General features: G+C 30.0%; 1 protein-coding gene across 3 annotated transcripts in view; it reads left to right on the plus strand.

Annotated features, from left to right (window-relative positions):
* LOC117169028 (spectrin beta chain, non-erythrocytic 1) overlaps nucleotides 1-21,557 on the plus strand; it is a 119,883-nt gene that overhangs the window by 39,213 nt on the left and 59,113 nt on the right. The gene's annotated exons all lie outside the window — the stretch shown is intronic.

Here is a 21,557-nt window from a genome sequence, read left to right on the forward strand (position 1 = left end):
AAAGTTTATTTTGCTACCGGCTATTGCATTAAAAGGATTGAAAATTTTGAATTTTCAAAGGTTTAACAAAATATATAAAAATTTTCTTAAGATTTGAGGGAAAATGTTCAATGATCTTTTATTTTGAAAAATAATATTTCAAAACATAGAAAAAGGTTTCGAAAGTTGTCGAAAAATAATCTTGATGATTTGAAGCCAATTTTCCTAATTATCATTAATTTTCCTATTATCAGAAGGTTTGAAAAGATAAAAAAATTAATTTAAATTTCAAAAAATGTTAACAAAATGTAAGTTTGTGAAGATTTCCAAGGCTTTTTAAGACTTTTGAAACATTTTTCGAAATTTTAGGAATAATTCAAGTCAGTTTAAATTATGTGGAAGATCTGAAAAAGTCATGGAATTGTTTTAAGTTCTGGAAAACCTAGAATAGTAATGGATTTTTTAATATATAACTGGAATTTTTGTAGTCACACCTATTTCAAAGTTTTAGGAAATATTATAGTACTTTACAGGGATTTTAAATGTTTGGGGTTTATGAAAACTTTAAATTTGCCTATATTTGTGTCAAATTCACTATAGAAATTTTCGGGTGTTCACTGGCTAGCAATAAAAATTCGACCCGGAAACCCCATTTAAATTTTTGGAATACACGAATTTTTAAAGGTTTCAAAAGAAGTTTAGGATTGAATTATTTTGTTGAAAATTAGTATTTTCTGGTTAAATTCAACTTTAGTTTGTTAAAAACTCATTTTTTTGCTGAAAATGCAACTAATTAATTGAGAACTCTTTTTTTTTGGTATGAATATTCATTTTTTTAAAGAAAATTTAACTATTCTATTTTTGGGTTAAAAATACGTGTATTTTGCTCTAAAGTTTGTCGGTGTTGGTAGAAATATAATGTTCTTGGTTGAGCATTCATCTATCTGGTAGAAAATGCAATTGGTTAAACATTTTGTTATGACTTATTTTGGGAATAATTTATCAATTTGGTTATACATATAATCAACTGTTTGGTTAAAAATTCATCTGTTTTGTTGAAAATTCGTCTTTTTTTAATGAAGTCAACTCTTTTATTTTAATTAAAAATGTTTTATAGTTGAGATATCGACTGTTACATATTTCTTATTTTCTTAACTCTTAAAGGGCATACTTCCGTAAAATTACATAAAGAGCATACTGGGTGTTCGGTACCCAAGGATATGCAAACGTGTGCTGTGCCGACGGTATTCGATATTTTTTTACAAGAAAATCAATTAATGATGTTTAATCTATCTAGTTTGAGGAGAAAAGGTTTCATAACAGTTTTTCAAATTTAAAGTAGTTTAAAAAATCCTTTTTGGAAAAAAATTAAAAAATCACTTTCTAAAATTCATAATTTTTTAAATTGTTGATATAGTGTTCGTTAGAAAGAAGGTACTTATTCTGAAAATAAAATCTTTAATTCAATGAAAAATGAAAGACCGTACTTTGCGTGATTAAACGATTCTATTGATCTTAAACTGCGTATACAAATTATAAAAATCAAAATTTTGTGAAAATGATATAGAAAACAGGTTTTCATGTCATTTGTTAATCTGGCGTCATATGTTCCACTTTTTTGAAATTGGTACTTTTCGTTAAGGGCATGCTCTTCGGTGCCCACGTGACCAAACTAGTCCCTGGTTATAAGCATTTTTTTGGTGTTCACTGTGTCCACATGGATTGAGATATCGTGTTTAAAATTTGACAGATTAAATAAAAGGCACTAAAGAACGTTGGTATACATCAATATGCTTATAATTTTAAAGAAAGTTTATTTATAAATTGATGAAATAGGATATTACCATTCGAGTTATAGCACTTTGCAGATAATGTTTGGTTTGATGCATTTCAGATTTTTTGATTCGCGTATATTGAGCACTGACACCAATTTTGGACTAAATCGTCTAAATCTTAAAAAAATTAATATAAGCAGTAAAATTGGCACATTCGTTGCAAATAAAAAATTTAGCATCTGCACAGACTTAATCTATCATTATTTTTGGAGAATTTTGAGCGATTTCTTGTAGAGAAAAAAAGAAATCCGTCCAAGTCCCATCTTGAGAAATGTGCATCTTCAGAAAATAATTAAAATTTTCTAATGGTTATATATTCTTGTGGATTTTTTGTACTGGTGTAAAACAATTCTAAGAATAAAAATAAAATTTTGCCCCGGGGCGAAAGACAAGGCTAGTCCGACGCTGAGTCCCGCTGGTTGGTTCACTGTCAACAATACTTATCAGCTGATCGATTCAACGTCAAGAATTATGGAAGTTGGTTGGAAAACTTCGACGAGTAAATTTGAGCAAATTGCTGGTGTTGCTATGTTTCCAATTTGAAATTTATCTTTTATTTTTAGGACAAAAAAAATGAAAATCATTTTACACAAAAATTTCATGAACGAACTTAGTCACTTGATCTCGACTTTATCGACGTTCAAAGTTTCTTTTTTTCTCCGCTGGAAATCGCTAAAAATGTTTATTTTATCTGTCAAAGTTTAAGCACGATATCTCAATCCGCGTGGACACAGTGAACACAAAAAAAGTTCATAACCGGGAACTAGTTTGGTCACGTGGCCACCGAAGAGCATGCCCTTAAAGCGCAAATAAGTCGCTGGGTACTTTACACCCAGTGTGTCCTTGAAGGGTTAAAAATGCATTTATTTATGTAGGGTTATCATTTTAGATGACAATTCATTTCTTTGTTTGAAAATATCAGTTTTTTAGTTGAAAAGTAATCTTTTTTTGGTTAAAGAATCAACTGTTTTGTTGTAAATTCCTATTTAAAAAAAATAATAAAAAATTCGAAACAAAATATTTTAAAACCCGGGAAACCCGGGAATTTGGTGTGCAGAAGTTAGTGGACACCCAGTTTTTGGAAATCAGAGCTGCAGAAAGCAACTGCGGAAACAATATTGATACAGTCTCCTTGACACGGTAGATGAATCTAGTAATGAAATTCCGTTCAAGATTTTCAGACATTTTTTTCTAGGACATGCTTTAAAACAGAAGACTTGAAATATCAATTTCATACAAAATTAGAAAAAAATTAATAATTAACACGAATGAGAGATAAAAAGGGAGATTCAACACAGGTTTACAATGCCTTTATAAAAAGATAAGAATTTCTAACTTTCCAATTGCACACATAATCTCTTGTCTTTATACCACACAGGATAAAAAAAGACTTGATTTTCTTGTTGAAAAAGACGCATGGCTTAATGCACAAGAAGCTCAATATCTGGTAATAAATAATAAATGGGATTTATTTATCACTCTACCGTAAATGGAAAGGGTCAGGCTATAGATTGTCAACTTTTAACGAGACTACTGTCTCGGGCTTTCTTAGTTAAAACTCTGCAAAGCCATCTAAGTGCATACTCGTCGTGAATGGCCTCTATACCTTGTGACTTGTTACATAATAGTTTTTACGTCTTCCTCGATATACAGGATTAGCGTAGGTCAGGAAATACTTGGAAATCAGGGAAAAGTCGTGGAATTTTATTATTCAAGGAAAGTCAGAAATTAAAAAAACTTGCAAAAGTCTAGGAATTTATATAAGAGGTACTTAAAATAACTGTCGATGATAATAAATTTGAAATTTTTATTCAATATAGTTTTATTCAATTGATAAAGATTCTATGTTCAACGTGTTACAAGATTGAGATTCTGGGCTTTGAATAATACTGGCCAGAAAGAAATTAGGATAGTATGAAAATTAAATTTTGCGGCCAACCTGGTGTAATATGCCTGTCAGCAATTTATTTGCCTTATTCCATTTTTATTTATTTTTGCAGTTGATTTCTCCGGAAGATTTCATTTTTAGTTAAAAATGTTATTATTTGGCAAAAAAAAGTTTACGTGATCAATCAAAAATAAAAATGTTCGGTATCAGAAATTACAGGAAATTTTTTGAGTAATTTTTAAAACTTGTGTTAATTTTATAAATGACCGAAAATTACCGGAAATTGAAGATCTTCAAAAATGTCCAGGAATTTAGCATATCCAAAAATGTGAAGAAATATCAATAAATTCTCGGTAAATTATCTTAATTTATGGTTAATTTATAGTAATTTATCAGTAATTTATTATATCTTATCATTCCATGTTAGTCCAATCGCTACTAGCAATCACTATTTTAAATTAAGCGTCAACGTGATAATGAGTTTACTACTTCTGAAAACTGCGGCATTAACTATTAAGTCTTTTTAAGGCAGTTGTGAAGATAACCCATATAAAGTGCATAAGATGTCAAAAAGCGACTTTGTCATGCGTATGCCTGAACAAAATTATTTTTTGGTTGAAGGTTCGTCATTTTAGTTGAATATTCATATCCTTGGTTGAAAGTTCGTTTATTTTTTGTTGAAAATACTATTCCAGTGGAAGATTCTCTTTTTTATTTTAACAAATGTTTTTAGGACATTCCAATTACGTTCTAAAATTTTGTGCCCACTGGGCTGTGTTACAATTTTTTTGTTGGTTCAAGGTGTATCTCTTTGGTTAAAAATTAAATTCTTTTTAGTTGAAATTTTTTTTTTTAACTGAAAACGTAACTATTTCATTTTTGGTTGTAAACTGGTATTCATTTGTTGAAAATTCGTGTTTTTCATCAAAAAACTAATCTTCCTGGTTTAAAATGAACATTTTTGACTGAAAAATCTTTAATTATTGAAAATTCAACTATTTTTACATTCTCATCATTTATGATTGAGAAAGTATTAGAATTGTCGGAAATTTGACATCATACTTTTTCAACGGATCTCCACGTTTCGAGACCCCGTGAATCCGAAAATCAGGTTTTCACGATGGCGTCTATCTGTCAGTCTGTCCGTCCGTCCGGCCGTCCGTCCGTAAACACGATAACTCTCGAAAAAGTGAACGAATCAAATCCATCTTTGGCACACTTTTTCTAGGTCCTAAAAGAAAGGAGGAGTTCGTTAAACAGCCATTTTTGATGAAAATTCAAAAAGTGAGCGCATTTCAAAATTTTTGAGACCACTTTTTTCTGAATTTGAAAATTCTATGTTCGGATATTTATAGTATTAAAAAGAAAAAACAATTTATCCTTATGACTTTTTTCGATAAAAAGAAAATTCTCAGAGTTATAGCGTTTACAAAATTTTTTTAATCAACCGAAAATCAAAATTTGAAGCCGAAAAACGCGCGATATGAAAAAAAGTCAAAAGAAGAAAAACATTTCTTTTTGAAATTCCTACTAGATTATCATAACCAATTTTTGGATTTTCTTCAAAGATCGAAAATTCAAATTTTGATTGCACAAAAAGTAATGGAAAATAAAAAATTCCATTTTGTGGACAAACTATGTAGGATACAAAAAAAGATGAATTAACAAAAATGGTTATCCCAAAAAAGATCTACAATTTCGTTAAGAATCACTTCTTGATAGGACGTGTACTTTTTGTTTTATTCGTGAAAAATAACGTTGAAAAAAGTAAAATAAAAAAAAAATGTGTGGAAAAACGACGAAAGTTACAAGAAAAAAAATCCAACAAAACCTGTTTACAAATGTCTGTCGGAAATCGAGCGCGCAGCGCGAGTGTCACGATGAGAATGTGTACCTCAAAGCCTACAGAGCTTTGAGAAACTTAATCTTTGACTATACTTAATTAAGTAGACAATTCAGAATATGAAGACACATCTAAATACTGCCATCTAAAAGAGATCTTTTTGATAAAGTTTTTTTCAAGCATTCCAAATGCAAAGAATAAATATCCGAGCGCGAGATAACCTATTATCGAGCGCAAAGCGTGAGATTCAACCGTCGCGCGCCCCAGGCGTGCTCAAACTTTTTAAATTTATCTATGTTTTTGGAAATTCATGTTTTGCAGCAGAAAATTAATCTTGGTTGTTGAAAATTCAACTCTTTGGATGAATATTGAACTATTTTGTTGTACAAGCAACTGTCGGTTATAAGTTAATTTGTTGTAGAAAATTCAATTATTTGTCGAAAATTCTACGATATTGTTGAAAATTCATCTTTTACGGTCCGAAAGTTATCTCTTTGGTTTAAATAAATATATAAATTTTCAAATTTTAATCTGAAATGTGATTGCTTCGTTCCTCTTATAAAATATTTTGCGTGCAAAATGTTACAAGAGTGGAAATCAGATGAGGAAGAAACTTTATTCGAGCGTGCAACATACAGAAATGCATTGACCAGTCCGAGGGCGCCATTACACATTGGCTCTCATACGAGCAAAAGAAATTGATGTTTCTCCTGTTACTGAGAACCAGATATTATTACGACTCTTCGTTAATGCAATTCCATGGGATTTCGTCCCATCAGTTTTCTCCTTTTGTCTTACTTTATGTGTTTTCTCATTGCTTGTCATCCAGACTTTATGTTCCAATTTTAATATCACTTCTGAGTATAATAAATCTTTTGTTTAACCTTAAGTTCTGATTATAAATTGGCTGATGCAGAACTTGATTGCGGAGTAGCTCACACTTTTTAATTGAAATTAGTTTATGAGGTATTAAAAGCGGACTGAAAAGTTCTCTGTAGTACTAAAATTAGCATCAAAAGTGTCTTGTTTTCAAGTAGCCAAAAGGAAAATAAACTTATCATAAAATAACAAAAAGTTAAGTTTATACACTGGCGGGAAACCCCAAAAAGGACAACCTGGCGTTCAAGCTATAAAACCTGTTGTACCATAAAGTAACATCAATTTTGGTTTGATCTTTCAGTGGTATCTCAATATTTTTTTGTACAGAAGGTTCTTTATTATAGGGAGAAAGAAAGTCCTTTTCTAAAAATAGGCGTGTCACGAAAATCTGGAAAGTAATGTTGTCTTTTTTCATCAATGCCGATTGGGTAATTTAAACCTCCGAAGGAAAGAATTTTGCCAAATTCACACACGCAGTTAAGAATGCAGTTGCAATTGAAGGTCAGTGACAAAGAATGTAAAATTCGTGTGCGTAATAAAACGGACAAAAATTGAAAATTTACTCATGTGGAATTTGATTATTCAACTAAATCCAGACATATTTCACAAAATTAAAGTTTGTATTTGACATTAACAAAAGTAATTGCATTATTTGAATTGAAATAATTATTTTTGAAAACCAAAATATAATCAAAAAGATAAATTTCGAACAAAAAATGTCAGAATTACATTTTTAGTTAAAATAATTAATTTTAAATTAAGAAAATGGAAATGTTCAACAAAATAGTTACATTTTTGACCAAATTGATGAATTTTCGATACAAAAAATTAAATCTCAATAAAAAATTTAATAGTTGATATCTGTACCAAAAAATATTTTGATTTTCAATCAAAAACAATTTAATTAAAATAAAAAATCTGCCCGCTTCGCGGGCACATTCTCTTCGCGCTCTAGGGGCGCGGCTCGGTTCGCTCGCAAGTTTGAGCGCGTCTAAGGCGCGTGACGGTTGAATCTCGCGCTTCGCGCTCAAACATAAGTAAACTTCGCGCTTCGCGCTCGGATATCTATTCTTTGCATTTGGAATGCTTGAGAAAAACTTTATCAAAAAGATCTCTTTTAGATAGCAGTATTTATATGCGTCTTCATATTCTGAATTGTCTACTTAATTAGGTATAGTCAAAGATTAAGTTTCTCAAAGCTCTGTAGGCTTTGAGGTACACATTCTCATCGTGACACTCGTGCTGCGCGCTCGATTTCCGACAGACATTTGTAAACAGGTTTTGTTGGATTTTTTTCTTGTAACTTTCGTCGTTTTCCACACATTTTTTTTCAACGTTATTTTTCACGAATAAAACAAAAAGTACGCGTCCTATCAAGAAGTGATTCTTAACGAAATTGTAGATCTTTTTTGGGAAAACCATTTTTGCTAATTCATCTTTTTTCGGATCCTACATAGTTTGTCCACAAAATGGAATTTTTTATTCTCTATTATTTTTTGTGCAATTAAAATTTGAATTTTCGATTTTTGAAGAAAATCCAAAAATTGGTTATGATAATCTTGAAGGGATTTCAAAAAGAAATGTTTTTCTTTTCATGACTTTTTTTCATATCGTGCGTTTTTCGGCATAGAATTTTCAAATTCAGAAAAAAGTGGTCTCAAAAATTTTCAAAATGCGCTCACTTTTTGAATTTTTATCAAAAATGGCTGTTTAACGAACTCGTCCTTTCTTTTAGGACCTAGAAAAAGTGTGCCAAAGATGGATTTGATTCGTTCACTTTTTCGAGAGTTATCGTGTTTACGGACGGACGGCCGGACGGATAGACAGACGCCATCGTGAAAACCTGCTTTTCGGATTCAGGGGGTCTCGAAACGTGGAAATCCGTTGAAAAAGTGTGATGTCAAATTTCCGACAATTCTATTACTTTCTCAATCATAAATGATGAGAATGTAAAAATACGGATTTTCAACCCATTATTTTAACCCTCAATCAAAACAGACTAATTTTGCAATTTCTACCAAAATATTCGAATTTCAAACCCAAAAAATACGAGAAGTGTATTTTTACCAAAAAATGATCAATTTTCTAAAAAAAAGTTAAATAGCTACATTTTCAGTAAAAAATGAGCTTTAACAATAAAAAATAATTTTCAACAACATAGAAAACTTTTTAGGCAAATAAGTACATTTTTGACTAAAATAATGAATCTTTAAAAACAACAAATTAATTTTTAATCCAATCGTTGAATTTTCATCCCAAAAGATGAATTATCTACCAGAAAATTCAATTTTTAACAAGAATTTTCAACCAAGAAGATTAAAGGTCTACCAAAAAAGATACTTTCAAATAGAAGACTTTGAATCGTTTTGGTTGAAAATTTATCAATTTTGTTACAAAATGAAGTTTTTTAAAATGGGAATGTAGCTCTTTCATTTTTACTGGTTTTGGTTGAACATTCAAATAATTTGTTAAAGATTCTTATTTTTTGGTTTAATTCAAATGTTTTTTATTCAAAATTAAAATACTTTTTGGTCAGAATATCAATTATTAGATTTTCTGTTGAGAAAACATTTTTTGATCGAAAGTTCATTACTTTGATGAAAAATTTAACTTTTTGTTAAAATCCCCTTTTTCTTGGTGGAAAATTTGTTAATTTAAATAAAAATTTAATTGTTCGATACTGCTTTGAAATATTTTATTAATTTCATTTTCTTACCAAAAAATTAACATTAATCGTAATGTTACTGATTAAATAATACAAAATGTTAATATTTTCAAACTTCGAAAATGTCAAAATAATGAGCTTTTATAAATTTTAGGTTTTTATAAGTAACTTTATGTGCAGAACTCATTAATTTAAGAGTATAAACAGTAAGCTTGAAATTAATAAAATTTTTGGCAAAGAAAATTAAATGAACCAAGTACTTCAAAATTTTAAGCGAACGTCATTTTTAGTCGTAACCGAGCTCAAAAACTAAAAAAGCGACCTTTGATCAATCTTAATCTCTTCAAGACATATCCATCTCTAGAAGTATGGAAAATATCTAAAGTTTCAATTTTTATTTGGAATTTGTCATATTATAGTATCAAAACGTAAAAAAGGAGGTCTAATTTTATTTTAAAGAAGCAAAAATTAGATATATTAGGAGGTAAGTTTTGGTTTTCAAAAATATGACAAAAAGTTAGGTTTGCTCATGTCAAATACATATTTTAATTTTGCTTAATGTCTCTGGCTTTGGTTAATAAATAATAATAATAAATAATAATAAATAATAATAAAAAATAATAAATAATAATAAAATAATATTTTAATTTAGTAAATCTTTCTTTTTTTTCTTTGTCACTGCCCTTCAACTGAAACTGAATTCCTAATTCTGCCAATCGGCATTGGGGAAATACAACAAGAATGATTTCGTCATTTTAGTAACACACCTATTTTTTCATGAAGGAAATAGTTAATCAACTAATTACATAATATCTATATATCTATCCAGCTTGCATACAGTTTTAGCTTATTAAAAAAATTGGAAAATAGAATTTCTTATAACATTTTAAAGAACACACACCATCAACGATAAAAATTAAATCACATAAAGATTGAAAATTACATGGCATTGCTTATAAACAAAAACCTTATAAGGTTTTTAAGCTATGCCTTAACCAATAATTCAAATAATAATATTAAATAACCAAATTTAATCAGTGATTCATGTGTCACTAATCAAATTTTTAATTCCGATCTATTACAGTTTCAGTCAAAAGTCAATAACTTTTTTATTGGAAAAACAGTGAAAAATGTCTGAAATTTTAGTGAGTAACTATTGGAATTTCAGTAAATACAAAAAAGTCACTGATTCCCTGTGAAATTTCACGGGAATGTTTTAAAAATATCCAGAAGTAAGAAACTGACTTACAACTAAAAACTTATATTATCATCGAAGTTGCGGAAATTTTTTAAAGGAAATTGAATATTTTATGTATGTAAAATAATGTCACCTTGCTCTAAAAATGATGTTAATAAAAATTTGAATTTGAATGGGCTTGTGAGGCCTATATTTACTTAAAAGTTTAGTTTCACCTGGTTACACAGATTTTGTAATACTTTTCTGATTATTGACCAGGGCCAGTACCAACCACACATATAATACAGAATAAAATTTAAAAGCTTTTCAAATTTTCATCAATCAAAAACGAAATTTTTTTACGAATTTTTAAATATCTTTTCGATTTCACGAATTTGAATTCTATTCTAAATTGTTAGTTTTTACACTCAATTTATAAGAAATTATCGCGATATCAAGTAATCAAAACGTCTACCTGATGGGAAATTGAAAACCGAAAACACCCGGGAATTTGCTTAATTGACCGGGATTCTTCTCTCGAATGTATTGATATAATTTTGATTTTGAGACGGGGAATTTTTTAAAAGATTTATAATACTCATTCGGGACAGGGAATAAAGAAAAGGAAAAGAAAGAATTTCAAATTTTAAAGAAATATACTATATTTCTGAATTAAAATAGAAGATTTTTGAAATTAATATAATTTGACGTGGAACTGGAAATTTTTCAAAATAATTTTTTTTCTGATTCATAACGAGGGAATTATAAAAAAAATCCCTTTCCCAAGCCAGAGTTTGTTAGATTTTGAAAATTCCTTGGTCCAAATCAGAATTTTTTTTATCTCAAAACTTCTTTTTTGTTGCAAATAAAAATCTACTTTGAGTAGGGAATTTTTGTAAAGAATTTTAATTTGGACTTTCAAACAGGGAATTTTCGTAAATAATTACATATAATTTTCTGTTTGGAACAGGGGATTTCCGTGAAGAACTCTAATCTAAACTTTAGGATAGGGAATTTTCCTAAACCATTATTACTTTACTTGGAACAAAGAATTTTTGAAATGAAACGAGAATTTAAGAAAATAGTTTTTATTCCAATTTAGTAGAAGAAAATTTAAATAATAATATCGGTTAAAATTCAGAATTATAATTCTTTTACAAAGTTTTGTGTTACAAATCAGAATTGTAATTCTCAGAACCAAAAATTATCTGATGTTCCAAGTCAGAATTATAACTCTTATCTAAAATTCTCTATTTCAAAACAGAAATCATTCTTAAATGTATGAAAACCTCTTGAAATCTTTAAAAATCGTTTGAAATCATTTAAATTTTTTGAATTATGTTAAATTGGCCAGGAAAAATTAACATTTGACTGGTAATTTTAAATCATCCACGGATTAGACCAGGTTAGACATCCTGGTAATTAAAGAATTTAAATAATTCACATGTTTAAAATTGAACCTTTAAAATCTTCTGTCATTTGGTAAAAAATCTTAAAAAACATCAACTAAAGCAAAGCCAAATTGTATAGAAAAATTGCATAAAAAGACTTAACGAGAAGTATGTTTCCAAAAATCAGTTTTTCAAAAAACATAAACTCAAAAAGTCTGTGTATTTAATGAAATTGCACAAAAAAACTTCAAACGGAAGCAGTAAGTTTGCAAAAAAAAAAAAATGGAGACATAAAATATTTGAAAGGCCTTATTGTAAATGTTTTAAGCTTTCATCGAGTCGTAGATAAAAGTTTTTAATCAATTCTTATCTTCATTAAAAGAATCAATGAAAGGATTTTGTAATAAAGAATGCTATTGTTTTTTTTTCATCGGATAGACCTTTGAAACGTAAACTTGCGTATACTGCAGTTCTCGTACTCAATGAACCGTGCGGTTGGTAAATAATGCATGATGGACGTTTACAGTATTAACATTACAGTTAGCATTTAATCCAGACTGAACGGGACACGTTGCTTGTTTAAGGCTTCGATTTCCATCCCGTTTTCCCATATTAGAACCTGGTAGAGAGGAAAATCTTGTCTTGTGTCAGAATCATGTGCAACTTGCGCAAGAAATTAATTCGTCGGAAGACTATTACTTTGAGTTCATTTCTGAACGATATTGACTTTTGAAATCTTTTAAACTCTTAAATTTGGTTAATGAAACCTATTTCTATCTAAAAAACAGTCATATAACTAGTGTTGGATAAGTTACTTTTTTGAGTAACTAGATACCGTTACGTTACTTATTGAAAAAGGTAAATGGTTACAGTTACTAAAGAAAGTAATTTCAAGTTACCTAAAAAGTGACTTTTTCACCCCTTTACTTTTATAATTTAAAAATCAAAATAATTGAGATGATAATTCATAAAAACTTAAGTTATATCTTGTCTTAAGTAAAGTAAGATTTTTCAGTCACATTTTTGTAACAAACAGTTGTATTTTTAAGGAAAAAATATGCAATTTTTTTACCGAAAGAAATGAATTTTTAAGCCAGTAGGAAGAATTTTAAAAAAGAAACTTACTTTTTAAACAAATTTGGACTTTCTAACTAAATACAGTGAAACTCTTCTATAGCGTCGATTTCGGGGCTGACGGTGGGTGGGAATTAACTCATTATAGCCCGCTCTGCTTTTGTTTCTTCACGCCTGACTGCTCGTCTGAGTGACAGCCGCAGATCCAGGTCCGTTAAGCTGGCAGGAACACATTCCAAAAATAGACTGAAAACCTATAGGGAATTTAGGGCTCATTTAGGGCTAATTTAATGCTTCATTGCCAAATTTAATGCTCTTTATTTAAACAAAGAAACCGGTGGTCATGCTAGCTCAACGTTAAGATAACAGAACCACACATAGTAAAAAACTAATCTTTCAAAATTTCTTTGCTCTATAATTTAGGGCTCATTTAGGGCTCACTTAATGCCCTATTGTCAAATTTGATGCTCCGAAATTTTTCGAAAAAACCTGTCTATAATTTAGGGCTCCTTTAGGGCTCATTTAGGACTCTGGCAATATGATAATAAAAAATTTAAACAAATTGTTGAAATAATTTTTGTTTAAACAATTCTAGTAAAAGTGAGTCAAACAAATTTCTTCTTCTACCCTATGCTAAGGGCTCACTTAGGGCTCCATGAATATGATATTTGGATTGAACAAAAAATTATTTTCTTTTTGCTTCTCTTGCATAATTTCAGGCTCATTTAAGGCTCCTGAAATATCATCCACTGAAAGTCTTCCGATATTTTCTTTGCCTTTTTTTTTTGTTATAAAGGGTGATTTTTTTAGCTTGAAACTTTCAAAGTCAGTTCAGTGTGGGTTTCCCCACACTGCCCCCTGTGGGTGGGGGGTGGGGACAAGTTCGAAATCTTAAATGATATTTGAAAATTTTAAGTTAAAAAAATCACCTTGTATTTGGTGTTGTCCTACCTTAACGTTATAAAAAAGACGTGAAGAAAACCATAAAACCCATTTTTACTCCTCGCATAATTTAGGGTTCATTGAGGACTAATTTGGGCCCGTTTAACTAAATTTTGGGCTCTTTTATTTTTTGTAAAAAATAGTGTTTGCAATAGCTTAACAATAAGTTAGTTCAAGATTGCTGAAAAAAGTATTAAAAATGATTTTACAGAAAATTCACCTCATAGAATAATTTAGGGCTCTGGGAATATGATAATGAAACATTAAAAAAAAAGCTTAAGGGCATGCGACACAGTGGAATTCCTACATTACCAACCTCTTTTTTCTATTGAACAAAATTTTTTTTTGAACCATAGAACTTTTTTTGTAAATCAAATATCGAACTCAAAATTTCAGGAGAGGCTATAGAAGGGAGGGCTATTAAAGAGTTTCACTGTAGTTAAATTTTTGACTGATTACATCATTTGATTATGAATCTTTAATCAAAAAACAGAATTTCAAGAAAGTAGATCAACTTTTAACCAATTAGTTTAATTTTTAACCAGGACAAAAAAAACAAATTTTCAACAAAAAAAATAGCTGAACCAACTTCAGAAATTTTTCTACTAAATGAAATGACATTCCCAACCAAAATTAACACTTTTAAAAAAGCGAGTTGAATTCACCGTTGAATGCAATAAAAACACGAATATTCAACAAACTAGCTGACTCGTCAACCAAGGCAGAATAATATCTTACTAAAATATTTGAATTTTCAACCGAAAAAATTAGTTTTTTTTTACCAAAAGAGATCAACTTTGAAACGAAAAAGCCGAATTTTGAAACAAAATTTTTTTATTTTTCCACTGAACTGTTGCATTTTCAAGCCAAGAAGATACAAAACAGTTATATTTTCAAGCTGAAAATATAATTTTTTAACAAAAAACTTACTTTACAACCAAATAAAATAGTTAAATTTTTAACAATACACAAGTATTTCCAATCAAAATAGATTAATTCTCAACGAAAAATTATAATCGTTGATATTATTTTAACCAAAAAAGATTTTGACTGAAAACAAAGACCGTTGAATGTAACAAAAAAAAGAAAGAATTTTCAACAAAATAGATTAATCTTCAGCTAAAATAAATTAGATTTTTTTATCAAAAGATATACATTTTTAAACGAAAAAGTCGAAGTTTTAACCAATAAATAAAAAAATGTCCGCATATAACATTAATAACATTAATTTTCAACATGCAAATAGGTTAATTCTCAACGAAAAATATAATAGTTGATATTTTTTCAACCAAAACAGACTTTTAATTTGAAATCAATCACAGTTGCATTCAACCAGAAAGACGAATTTTCAAGAAAATAGCGGAATCCTTAACTAAAAAATATTAATTTTCTACCTATAACTGACCTATAAACCTTATTTCTTAATAGGAGACCATATACAATAAACACAAATAAGTTCAAAGTAACTAACATTAAAATTTCAAGTAACTGCAAAAATTGCAACTAAGTTACGTTACAAGCTGTTTACTTTTAATTTGTTTACGCGACGACCGATAATTTCATTTGTGATCGTTATCATGGTGAAATATTTCCTTGTTCTTGCAAATATAGACTTTTAATTATATACTTTCATAAACGAATAAAACTGAATTTCATTTAAAAAAAAAATGTACCGTCAAACGGGGTAATTTCGGACATGTGGGGTAAGTTCGGAGATTCATAAATTAATACTTTAAATTCCTTAGGATGGGTGGTTTTAATCATAATATAAAAACCAGTTAAGACTTAAACTGATTCCAGTTTCTTGGGACAGTTTTGTGTAATTTATCCTATCAATTTAGGGAATTTAGGAGTCTCTGAATTTACACCACATGTCCGAAATTACCCCATTTTGCGGTGCTCGTTGCCGTTTAATTCTTGAATAATGAGGAGTTGATCATTCAAATGTTGAGGGCACACCAGATATTAGAATTATTAAGTTAATGTTATTGCAATATTATTTTTAAAAATTTATATTAATAATTCTTATTAAGATTTCAAAGATTTTGAAAGATTTCTAATTATTTCAAGTGATTTTAACAGATTTCAAATAATTTTTTAGAGATTATCTAGAATTTAAAAATATTTCAAACATTTTTACAAAATACCTTTCAGGATTTAATGGGACTAAGATTTCCATGTAATTTCAATAGTTTAGCAAAATTATGAGCCATTTTCTAATGATTTCAAGCGATTTGAACCAAATTAATGGAAATTTCCGGGTTTTTAAGTTTGTCAGTTGATTATAACAGATTTAGAAAAATTGTGAAGGGTTTCCAAGTTTTTGAAATTACCTTACACGGTGTAATAGGGCTTTATATTTAAAGAAATATATAGGATTTCATTAACTTTCAGAAGATTTCAAGATATTTTAAGGAATATGGAAAGGTTTAAAAGGTTTTATAAAATTGCAAGAGTGGTCAAACCAATATTCAACGGGAACAGTTTGAATGCTTTGAATTTGAATTATTTGAATTTGAATTTTTGCAATAAAGTGCTTTTTGAAATTGTCTAATAAGTACGGGTTTTTTTCTTCGGGTAAATTTCATAAATGTCAATATCTATAAAAGAGACGGGCGTAAAGTTAGTGAGCAAATACATCGTGGGACAAGATGGCATTTGTTTGCTGAATTTTACAATTTTAACCAGGATAAGAAGTTTACGAGTATGTGTCATGTTTATTCTTTCAGACTTTAGAGATTACGTCAGTGATTTTTTCTCTTTATGCAGTGTTATTAACTAAACCGATGCAAACATCATAATGCAGAAAACTTGGTATCTGTACTACTCGTAACTTGAAGACTTTAGAAATCACATCAAGCAACAGATCAGCAGAGGCTGCCTTTTTTATTTCCTTGGGGTCAATAATTATAGATTAGAGGAAGTTCTCAAGACTGTACAAGTGTAGCTTTCAAGGTTATTAATTAAAATGGTTCGCTGTCGATAATAGATCATAATTCACTATGATTAAGGTGACCAATTGCTTCAATGTTTAATCATTAGAGGAAGTTGTTGCGTCACGAGAAAACAGTTTTGATATTTGTTCGCGAAAGGGGACACTAGAATTATCTACCTCTGCGATGTGTACACACAGCTGTGCAAATAATAAAATTTTTTTGTTTCAATGTCGAATTTAAAGTTCTTAAAGTATTCTACATCCGAATATCCCTTAGTTTCGTAAAAGGAGAAAAGTACTTATATGCTCTTTATATTAGGGTGATCATCCTACACTATAAGCCCAAATATACGTAAAATATTCGATTATAATTTTAATAAATTAACACGTATTGTGTTCCCGCTTCGTGAATTGACAAACGGTGTGGACCTGCAGTTCTAGGAAGGGCGAGATCGGGGGGACAGAAACCGAGAGTTTAGTGTACTTTTATCTACAGTTCGGTAAAAAAGCTGAAGAAATAGTCAAAGATATTTGAGGTAGTCTTGGTAGGAAAATAAAAGTTTATTTAAAGATTTTATACATTTTTTTCTGTTGTTTTAATTTTTTACTAAACAAGGTGAATATTTCAAGGTGGCTGTAGGTTAGACTTTAAAGGAAAGTTGGGAATCAAGGAAAAGTCAGGGAATTTTATTGGTGAAGGAAAGTCTGGAATATTGAAAAAAATCTTGCGAAACTTAGGATATTTATATAAGAATATGACATTTTTACATTTTTATTTCAAATTGTTTTATTCCTTTTATAAAATGTTTAATGGTAAAAGTGGTGCAAGATTATGATTCTGGTCCTTGAACATTAATAGTCAGGGAAAAATGAGGGAATTTGGAAAAGGAAGTTTTTCGCTCACGCTATTATAATAATCTTTTTAGTAATTTATTTGTCTTGTATTTTAAGTTATTCTTGTTTAAGTTGCGTCCATCTAACGATGATATTTTTAGTGCGAAATCGTATTATTTTGTTGAAAACTTAAGGTATTTATTAAAAAGTCATCCTTTTTCGTTGAAAATTCATATGTTTTAGCAGAAATTTAATAATTTTTTATTAAGAATGCATTGTTTGATTGAAAATTAACCTTCTTTGGTTGAGGATTGAATATTTTACTTGAAAATTCATCTCTTTGTTTAAAGATTGAAAGTTTTTATTCAAAAATTCGTCTTTTTTATATAAAACTAATCTTCTTGGTTTGGAATTTCTACTTTTTGGGTAAAAAATACAACTGTTTGGTTGAAAATAAACTTTTTTGTTGAATATTCAATAGTTTTACCAAAAATTCATCTTTTGGCTTGAAAGTTCAACAATATGGATGAGATTTTTTCCTTTCTGGATTTAAATATCAACTATTTAGTTAAAAGTTAAACTATCTAGTTGAAAATTCTTCTCTTTTGCTTTTAAATTAAAATATTTGATCGCAGAAGTATTAACGCAATGTTGTTTTGTTTAAAATTCATTTTTCATAATTGATAATGAACTTTTTTTGTTGAAAACAAATCCTTTCACGGGTTTAAAAGTCAAATGTTTTCCCAAATATTTTTGTTTGAAGGTTAATTGTTTTTGTTTGAAAATTCGATTATTCAGTTGAGAACTATTCTTCGTAGCTAGAAAATTTAAGTGTCTGGTTGAAAATTCAACGATTTTGTTGCAAATTTAATAATTTTTTTAGAAAGTAATATTTTTTGGTCAAAGCTTCAACTTTTTTGTTGAAAAATCATATTTTCGGTTTGAAAATTCCACTGTTTAACAGAAAATTCGTATTTTTGTTTGAAAGTTTAACAATTTGAAAGATTTTTTTCTTGACTGAAAAATCCACTTTTTAGTTAAAAATTCATTTTTTCGGTTGAAAGATTAATCTGGAGAAGAATTGGACTATTTGTAGTTTTTCCTTTTTTGCAAATAAAATTGGATTTTTCTGAATATTTAACTTTTCCATTTTTTGTTGAAAATTGATCTCTTTAGTTGCAAATTCTTCTATTTTTTTGAAAATTCTTCTTTCTAGATAAAAAGTTAATCTTCTTGGTTGAACATTCGTCTTTTTGGTTTTAAAATTGATCTCTTGGCAGAAATTCCATTTTTGTTGTTGTAGTTGTAATCCAATTGTTTTTTTGCAAAATTCATCTTTGCAGGTAGAAAATTCAAATATGTGGTTAAAAAATCATCCGTTTTGTTAAAAATTTAATTATTACGTTGAAAATTAAACTATTTTGTGGCGTTAATAGTAGGGGAAAATGAGAAATTGGTCAGGAATGAATCAGTGAAAAGTCAGGGAATTTTGGAAATTATTTTTTTTGTTTTTTAAAACCAGATATACAATATACATTCACTTAAATAATGATTAAACTTGGATTATTGCAAATTCGGAATATAAATAATAACTGTCCTCCAAGTCCCCGATACGTGGAATTTTAATTAAACTTGAAATAATCTGGAACTGATTCAGTGATCGTGGGAAGAATTATCGTCTGTGATATTCAGGTACTTGGTCAATCAAAATCTGGAAATATCGCTTACGATGATTCTCCAGCCCATCTGGTTGACATTCGGTTATCGCGTGGGATAAATTCTCGCATGTTTAGGAATTAAACTCTGATAACTGTGTCTAAAGAAACGGAAGTCGTAAACATTAGAACACTGAAAATGACACAGAGGCGGTTAAAAATGGCAAGATTTAAATCGGTGTGAAAATACAGTATGCATAATGTTAAAAGATTAATTATATATAAACGCTCAATTTGCCGTCCTTGTAGTCATTCAATGTTAGAATGAATGACTCAGCTGAATGCAAACTCCATATGTGACCTGCAATATTCTTGTTGTGAAAATGTTAGTATTCAAGAGGCTTTGTTTAAAATTTTGTAATTCTATAGAGTCTTTCAGTTGAACTATTCAAAACATATATGCAACGTCACACACACTTTTTTATATTCAACAAAGTTTTGCAGATACAAAGATCAGAGTTTGTATTTTTATTTAGTCTTTTTTGCCTTCAAAAGCCTTTCATTTTGAGAAAAATCCAGACGATTTGCTTGTATACAAAAACAATAAACTTGGGATGTAAAGAAATTTTCCTATAAAGATTTGGCACTAAATCACCCCGGGTAGCTTTCACTCTCTTAAATTTGCATACCCGTATTTTTCAATAGTAAATAACGCTGGTTGGCGAGTGTTCACATAAAAGCTAGTAATTCCGCACTCGCCCAAGCAGGTGGCATTCAAGTCGATTTGGCAATAAGGCGTGTACATTCAGGGTAATTTCAATTTCACGCGTAAGCACGGTGTGCGTGCAATTATTCTCAAATATTGGGCGCAAACGTGTCAATTTTCATTACTTTCGAAAAAGAGATTCCACCTCTGTGTAACAATATATACATTGATTTATGAGCTTGTATGTGTATAAAATTGCGAACACCAGTATTTTGTGAATAGGTGCATGGTTATTAATTGTAGGCATCTATAAAATATATTATACAGTATTATATTCAGTATTATACAGTATTATACACATGTACACATTACACGCTCCTTCATGGGACTCACGGTCTAGCGAGTTTTACTCGGTCGCTGACCTTTCTCTCTCTCTCCTTGCCTCTTTTTCTCTCTCTTGTCTCTTTTCCTCTCTCTCACTACCTCTCCTCGTGGCCATTTAACCCTCTCTTTTGATCATTTATGTGAAACTTTTCTCCTTTCTCTCCTACGCACCCACCTTGCGGTCATGCAGCATCTCGATTTAGAGACGAGGGAAAATTTTGGAAGAAAATCAGCTCGGACGAGGAGCCAAAAAGTATGTAATAGGTATGACGTGTAAAACGTGAGGCCAGCTTCCACATGAGTCCATGAACACATATTTTCGCATTACTTGATGATTGCAAATGCGTTGGTGAACTGGCCGTAAGGCTTCAGAGTCGTTTCCGAGAACATCCAACGGATTCCTCCCTAATTACTCGGTGTTGAATTCCTCCAGGATTGAGCCGCTGTGGTTAAGCCTCGCCAAGGACAATCGTCGGGAAAATGTTTGAAATGAGCGACGAAATGTACTCAAACTCGTTCATCAGAAGGTCGAGCGAACCGCGCGACCGCTTAATCTTGACTGGTAAAAGGACTATCGTACCGCCAAAGGAGGAGTTTGAAAATATTAAGAACACTTTTATTGGGTGATATTTTAGTAAGGAGCAAGGCAAGAAGTTTTTTTTCGCGTAATAAGACACTTTATAGGTGGTTGTTACATTTCTTGAGGAGATAAGTACGTACTCGAGTTGTCTTTTTAACTGGAGGGTATGGAGGATAAATGGGTGGTGGTGTGGCTGTAAGGACTAAAGGCGTTGAATTGTGTTTGGAACACGAAGAAATGAGCTCGAGTCACCTCAAGATTAAAAAGTTTTTTATAAAGTGGATTTATAGATTAATACTGCGGTGATAAGTCACCTGAACGCAGATAACGGTATGCGGCTCAAGGGACTTGGCCGAAATGCAGTTAACGGTCTTCTTCCAAATTACGGTAGAATAGACTCACTGTCAAAAGAATAAACACTCTGAAAAAGAATAAACACAGAAAAAAATTGGGGATTCTATTAGAACCGATTTTTGGTTCCAAGGTATCTGCAACATAACGGAACCCAAAATGATTAAAATATTCTAAAGGAACCCAAAGTGGATGGAATCCACAAAAAGAGAGCTATTAGAGTCTCAGTTCTGAAGGATGCCATCTATTACTCGAGTCGCAAATTTTTTTGACGTTAAAGTTCAGGTGATTTCCTCAACTTTCTTTTAGATAAAACTGTTGATCAATTTCAAATGTTTAAATGTAAAATGATTTGATGAAACAAATCAATCCTTTCTTCGACCGTTGATATTTATTGATTTCAAATCGTAGATTTCAAATTCTTTATGTCTTACGGTCC

This window comes from Belonocnema kinseyi, chromosome 3 (genome assembly GCF_010883055.1).
Source record: "Belonocnema kinseyi isolate 2016_QV_RU_SX_M_011 chromosome 3, B_treatae_v1, whole genome shotgun sequence".
In the NCBI taxonomy this organism is placed as follows: domain Eukaryota; kingdom Metazoa; phylum Arthropoda; class Insecta; order Hymenoptera; family Cynipidae; genus Belonocnema; species Belonocnema kinseyi.